We start from the raw sequence: 7,638 nt of genomic DNA, 5'->3' as shown, positions 1-7,638 counted from the left end.
GCTTCGTCAGCGGATCGGGCTCGGGAGCCCGCCTTATCCGCCACCATGGTCAGGGATATTGTGAAAGAGCAGATACAACAGCACCTACAACAACATTCTAGGACAGACCAAGGAGCTATGATGGAGCTCAAAGATATGGTGGAGAGTCTGATCCGTTCCGGAACTCAGATGCCTCCTCCTTCAGCCCCAGACGCATCAAAGTTACCCCCCTTTGATAAAAACAACCCTTAGAGGTTTGCCTTACATGCTCCATATATAGATGGTGCCATAACTCTGGAGGGCATAGGCACCCGCCCTCTAGAGGACCTGGAATTTTACCCTCCGGGACTAGAATTCCCATTCAACGGCTTCATCCGATTGAAAGAACATGCCTTGGTTAGGTTAGACAAGGTACCGAAGGAAACGGTAATATTTCTTAAAGAGCAGGCCCAAGCTCTCGGACTGGGGGTGCACTAATTCCAAGCTTACCCCACACAAAGGAGCCTACACCATATTTACAGCTTCCCCAGGTATTACCTTGCCTATTACAGATTGAAAGACGTGCACGTGTTTAGGGGTATGGCTAACGGTATGTCTGATCATTTTTTGGTGGAAGGAAAATTAGTTGTAGCAAAAGAGTGGGGGAATAGAGTAGGTGGATGTAAAAGGGAGCTAGTGAGGGTTGAAGAGCTAATAAAACCGGGGGTAAAAAGTAAATATTAGGAAAGGTTGAAAATGGCATATGACGAGGTGAGAGTAAGAGAAACTGGTAATTTAGAGGAGGAGTGGAAGTTAGCAAAAGAAAATTTTGTTGGGATTGCAAGTGATGTATGTGGCAAGAAGGTTGTTGGAGGCAGCATGAGGAAGGGCAGTGAATGGTGGAATGAAGGAGTGAAGGTAAAAGTGGAAGAGAAAAAGAGGGCTTTTGAAGAATGGCTACAGAGTAATAGTATAGAGAAGTATGAAAAATATAGAGAGCAAAAGGTGGAAGTAAAGCGCAAGGTACGTGAGGCAAAGAGGGCAGCTGACCTGAGGTGGGGTCAGGGATTGGGTCAGTCATATGAAGAGAATAAGAAGAAGTTTTGGAAAGAAGTGAAGAGAGTAAGGAAGGCCGGCGCAAGAATTGAAGAGACAGTGAAAGATGGAAATGGAAGGTTGTTAAAAGGAGAGGAGGCAAGGAAAAGGTGGGCGGAATATTTTGAAAGTTTGCTGAATGTTGAGGATGATAGGGAGGCAGATATAATTGCGGTTCCAGGTGTTGAGGTGCCAGTGATGGGAGATGAGAATGAGAGAGAGATTACAATAGAGGAAGTGAGGAGAGCACTAGATGAAACGAGAGTAGGAAAAGCATCGGGTATGGATGGTGTGAAAGCTGAGATGTTGAAGGATGGGGGTGTGACTGTACTTGAATGGTTGGTGAGATTGTTTAATGTGTGTTTTGTGTTGTCAATGGTACCAGTAGATTGGGTCTGTGCATGTATTGTACCACTATATAAGGGTAAGGGAGATGTGCATGAGTGTTGTAATTCAAGAGGTATTAGTTTGTTGAGTGTAGTTGGAAAAGTGTATGGTAGAATACTGATTAATAGGATTAAGGATAAAACAGAGAATGCAATCTTGGAAGTACAGGGTGGTTTTAGAAGAGGTAGGGGTTGTATGAATCAGATTTTTACAGTTAGGCAGATATGCGAGAAATATTTAGCAAAAGGTAAGGAGGTGTATGTTGCGTTTATGGATCTGGAGAAAGCATATGATAGAGTTGATAGGGAAGCAATGTGGAATGTGATGAGGTTATATGGAGTTGGTGGAAGGTTGTTGCAAGCAGTGAAAAGTTTCTACACAGGTAGTAAAGCATGTGTTAGAATAGGAAATGAGGTGAGCGATTGGTTTCCGGTGAGAGTGGGGCTGAGACAGGGATGTGTGATGTCGCCGTGGTTGTTTAACTTGTATGTTGATGGGGTGGTGAGAGAGGTGAATGCTAGAGTGCTTGGACGAGGATTAAAACTGGTAGGCGAGAATGATCATGAATGGGAGGTAAATCAGTTGTTGTTTGCGGATGATACTGTACTGGTAGCAGACACAGAAGAGAAGCTTGACCGACTAGTGACAGAATTTGGAAGGGTGTGTGAGAGAAGGAAGTTGAGAGTTAATGTGGGTAAGAGTAAGGTTATGAGATGTACGAGAAGGGAAGGTGGTGCAAGGTTGAATGTCATGTTGAATGGAGAGTTACTTGAGGAGGTGGATCAGTTTAAGTACTTGGGGTCTGTTGTTGCAGCAAATGGTGGAGTGGAAGCAGATGTACGTCAGAGAGTGAATGAAGGTTGCAAAGTGTTGGGGGCAGTTAAGGGAGTAGTAAAAAATAAAGGATTGGGCATGAATGTAAAGAGAGTTCTATATGAGAAAGTGATTGTACCAACTGTGATGTATGGATCGGAGTTGTGGGGAATGAAAGTGATGGAGAGACAGAAATTGAATGTGTTTGAGATGAAGTGTCTGAGGAGTATGGCTGGTGTATCTCGAGTAGATAGGGTTAGGAACGAAGTGGTGAGGGTGAGAACGGGTGTAAGAAATGAGTTAGCGGCTAGAGTGGATATGAATGTGTTGAGGTGGTTTGGCCATGTTGAGAGAATGGAAAATGGCTGTCTGCTAAAGAAGGTGATGAATGCAAGAGTTGATGGGAGAAGTACAAGAGGAAGGCCAAGGTTTGGGTGGATGGATGGTGTGAAGAAAGCTCTGGGTGATAGGAGGATAGATGTGAGAGAGGCAAGAGAGCGTGCTAGAAATAGGAATGAATGGCGAGCGATTGTGACGCAGTTCCGGTAGGCCCTGCTGCTTCCTCCGGTGCCTTAGATGACCGCGGAGGTAGCAGCAGTAGGGGATTCAGCAGTATGAAGCTTCATCTGTGGTGGAAATGTGGGAGGTTGGGCTGTGGCACCCTAGCAGTACCAGCTGAACTCGGCTGAGTCCCTGGTTAGGCTGGAGGAACGTAGAGAGTAGAGGTCCCCTTTTTGTTTTGTTTCTTGTTGTTGTCGGCTACCCCCCAAAATTGGGGGAAGTGCCTTTGGTATATGTATGTATGTATGTATTACAGATAAAGTGGCAGGTCTTACTTTTCAAGCTATCAAAGAAGGTTCTGCCATGCCGGCTCATAAAGAGACGGACCCCACCTCCATGCTCATCCCGAGTACCGTTACTATCTGGGATGATGCCCCCTCTACTTTCACAGTAGGGAAGTTAGACCCAGACTGCGCCTCTAATCTGTTTTCCGAGAAGCTTCCCAAATTACCGGAAAATCTTCTCAAGACTGAGTTTGAGGCACGGAATAGGTTAGCTAGGTCTCTCCACTCCATTACCTCCGTGGAGTCTCTAGCCGCGCTTTATCCGACTGAGACCTTGTTCCGGGTATTCACAAAGAACCTGTCTCTGTCCTTCCAAATCGACCTACACGAGTTTTGTTTGGCTCGGGTTAGTTGCAGGAAACACGTTCTATCTGAGGCCTCGATCAGGCATGAACCGAACAGACTGATAGCTTCCCCCTGCTGGGGTAAGAACCTTTTTCCTCAGGAGGAGGTGAACAAGGTTCTACAAGACGCTGCGAGAGCAAACCAAAATTTGCAAGCGAGGTGGGGCCTCACTGCCAAAAGGAGGGTTGAAGTTCCAAAGCAAACCTTCTTCAGGAAGAAACAGAGGTTTGCCCCTTACAAGACGAGCCGAGGTCACTACCATCAATCGTCTGTTACCCACTCGTCTTCACAGTCTCCCGCTGCTTCGTCGACTCTACAACCGAAGCACCCTCAACAGGTGGTCTACCTCGCTGCTCCCCCAGGTACCCAACCCAACCCCATTTGGATGCCCTCACCCGCATACAACCCTAGCTACGAACCCTCAGGTCCCTTTCGTGGACACCAGAGAGGTAGCTACAGGGGTAGAGGACAGTTCCGTCAACGAGGCGGACCTAGGACAAGGGGTTCTCGAGGAGGGAAGGGACCTAGATTCACTCCCTCGCAATGATATAGTCCCTGTAGGGGGGAGACTTTACCACTTTCGAGACCATTGGACCTTCAGTTCGTGGGCTCACAGCATAGTCTCCAAAGGCTTGGGGTGGAAATGGTCACAAGGTTCTCCTCCTCCACCAGTGGCCTTCTTCCAGAAACCCACTACCATTCTGAGAGAGTACACCACCGAGTTACTAAAGAAAAAAGCAATCAAACGGGTTCGATCGCTGAAGTTCCAAGGCCGCCTGTTCACAGTTCCGAAGAAAGGCTCGTCGGCATTGAGAGTGGTCCTGGACTTGTCAAAGCTAAATTCTTACATCCTCTGCGACAGGTTCCGGATGTTGACCATCTCTCAGGTACGGACCTTACATCCCCGTGGGGCCGTCACCACCTCTATCGATCTTACCGACGCCTATTATCACGTACCAATAGCTCGAAACTTCTCTCCTTACCTAGGTTTCCGTCTAGGCAGGAAAGCCTTTGCGTTCAAAGTCATGCCCTTCGGCCTCAACATTGCACCCAGGATATTCACGAAACTGGGAGAGACAGTGTTAGAACAACTCAGGAACTAAGGGATTCAGATTGTTGCTTATCTGGACGATTGGCTCATTTGGGCTCGGTCGGCCCTGGAATGCAACAGAGCTATGAAGAAAGTACTTCGTTTTCTCGCCAACCTGGGATTTCGGGTCAATCTCCGAAAATCCTGCCTACTACCATCAGACCGCTTCGAATGGTTAGGCATACAGTGGGACCTTGCACAGCACAAGCTGTCTTTACCTCCCAAAAAGGTAAGAGAAATAGCTTCCAAGATCAAGAATTTTCTCAAACACAAACAGGTGTCCAGAAGAGCCTTAGAAAGAATCCTCGGCCTTCTTCAATTCGCTTCAGTAACAGATCGACTATTGAAAGCCAAACTCAAAGACATCAATCGAGTTTGGAGAAAGAGAGCCACAGTACCTTTAAGAGACAAGGTCTCGAAGATCCCCTCTGTCTTGAAAATGAGACTACAGCCATGGTCCGAACCGAAGAACCTCTCCAAATCGGTTCCTCTTCAATTCTCACCCCCACAAGTGACAATTCATACAGACGCGTCTCTGAGTGGATGGGGGGGTTACTACGAACATCAGATGTTTCAGGGCTCTTGGTCACACGCCATGAAACACTTCCATATCAATGTTCTCGAAGCCATGGCAGTGTTCTTGACCCTGAAGAGACTCTCCTCCGAGGTCGACCCACATCAGAGTAGTGTCAGACAGCACAGCCGTAGTATACTGCATCAACAGAGGAGGATCCAAGTCGCCCAACCTGAATCAGATTCTGGTCACTATCTTCGCCTTGGCAACAGAAAAGAACTGGTTCCTGTCAGCAACCCACCTAGCGGGAGTCCAGAATGTGATAGCGGACTCACTATCCAGGACGAAACCACTGGAATCAGAATGGTCTCTGGACATAATTTCATTCCGGTGGATACTCAGGCTGGTTCCGGGCCTTCAGGTAGATCTATTCGCAACTCAGATGAATCACAAACTTCCTTGTTATGTGACACCAAACATGGACCCTCAGGCTTATGCCATAGACGCATTAACCCTGGATTGGAACCATTGGAGGAAGATTTACCTATTTCCACCAGTGAATCTTCTAATGAAAGTATTGCACAAACTACGCTCCTTCCGGGGGGCAGTGGCCTTAGTAGCACCTCACTGGCCAAAGAGCAGTTGGTTTCCTCTCCTCCTCGAGTTGAAACTCCGACCCTTCCGGATTCCATTCCCCAAACTGACCCAAGTAATCCAAACACAGACTGTGTCAGATTCCTCAAGGATAGCCAAAACCCTAACTTTGTGGACTTCATGAAGTTTGCAGCTCATAAAGACGCAAACATTGACCCGGAAAACATTCTCTTCATCGAAGCGGACAAAAGGGACTCGACAATTCGTCAATATGATTCGGCTGTTAAGAAATTAGCAGATTTCCTAAAGAATTCAGACCATACTCGTATGACTCCGAATTTAGCCATCTCGTTTTTTAGGTTCCTATTTGACAAGGGCCTGGCAGCTAGCACTATAACCACCATCAAGTCAGCTTTGAAGAAGATCTTCCTTGTTTGGTTTAACATTAACCTGGCGGATTCCTATTTCTCATCTATTCCAAAAGCGTGTGCTAGGCTTCGGCCTTTGGATCGACCACAAAAAGTCTCTTGGTCTCTGAACAATGTCCTCAAACTTGCGTCAGACACGGACAATGAGACCTGCTCTTATATCACTTTGCTTAGGAAGACTCAATTTCTAACAGCTATGGCCTCAGGTGCTAGAATCTCAGAACTAGCAGCTCTCTCACGTAACCCGGAAAACATAGATTTCCTCCCTATAGGCGAAGTACTGCTTTCTCCAGACAGAGCTTTCCTAGCTAAAAATGAGGACCCGCAAAATAGGTGGTCCCCTTGGAAGATTATCTCCCTTCCCCAGGATCCTTCGCTGTGTCCAGTCACTTCTCTCAGGACCTTTTTAGCTAGATCTGCCACCCGCTCGTCTGGCCCCTTATTTATCAGGGAACAAGGGGGTACTATGACCATTCAAGGTATCAGACAACAAATCCTCTACTTCATTAAACATGCCAACTCGGAATCATTTCCCCATGCTCATGATATACGGTCAATTGCTACCTCCATCAATTACTTCCAGAACATGGACTTTGATGACCTTAAAAAATATACGGGTTGGAAATCTCCTATGGTTTTCAAATGCCACTATCTAAAGAACTTACAGGCCCTTAAATACCCTACGGTTGCAGCGGGGAGTCTTATCTCTCCCCATTAAACTCTGATTATTTCTTTATTCCATCTCTTCTCTCTTCCCTCCTACCCACCTCTCACACCACGTCGCCACTATCCTGGGTGGTTCGTTAGCCCTAAGATATTTACCATGTTTAATTCCTATGATTTAACTGTTATTGTAATTACCATTCCTTTAATGATTAGATATGCTTAGACATGTAAGATTGATACCTTTTGCGACTGGACACTCAGGTGATTCCTTGTCTTCATATTATTTTAGCCTTACGTCCCTTATGTCTTTGGCTAGTTTTTAATTTTGTTTACTTACTGTATTATATTATTGGCTTACATGGTGTTTGTTTTCTCCTTATTATGTTATTATTGTATTGGGCTTGGAAGGCATTCAATGGTACATTTTCACCGGCCGTCACAGGCCGCCCCAGAAAAGGGATTTTGACGAAGGATAAATCTATTTCTGGGAAGAGGCCTGTGACGCCCGGTGAAACCCTTCCCGGTTATTTGGTACGGACCCACCCTCTTTTTTCCTTGCCAAGACATATGTTCTTGCAGAAGGATGTCCTAGAGAGCGCGTGTGGTAGGTGTCGGTGGGGTAGTCCAACTGTGTTCTCTAGGGCCTGTCACGGCCCTCCCCATTGATGAAGGGATTATCTAAATGGAAGACAGCCTGTGAATAGTGATTTTCACACGCCCTTGTTAAATACACGACACCTACAAGGTGATCGCGCGAGGGTTGTAACCTCTGCATTCCATGCTTTTATCTTTCTCTAGTATATTTGGAAGATTTATATTAGAAGAGTGTAAAGAAGGACCCTTTTCACTGGGCGTCGCAGGCCTCTTTCCAGAAATAGATTTTTCCTTCGTCAAAATCCCTTT

Source organism: Palaemon carinicauda, chromosome 18 (genome assembly GCF_036898095.1).
Source record: "Palaemon carinicauda isolate YSFRI2023 chromosome 18, ASM3689809v2, whole genome shotgun sequence".
Taxonomy (NCBI): domain Eukaryota; kingdom Metazoa; phylum Arthropoda; class Malacostraca; order Decapoda; family Palaemonidae; genus Palaemon; species Palaemon carinicauda.
This window is presented reverse-complemented; position numbering follows the sequence as displayed.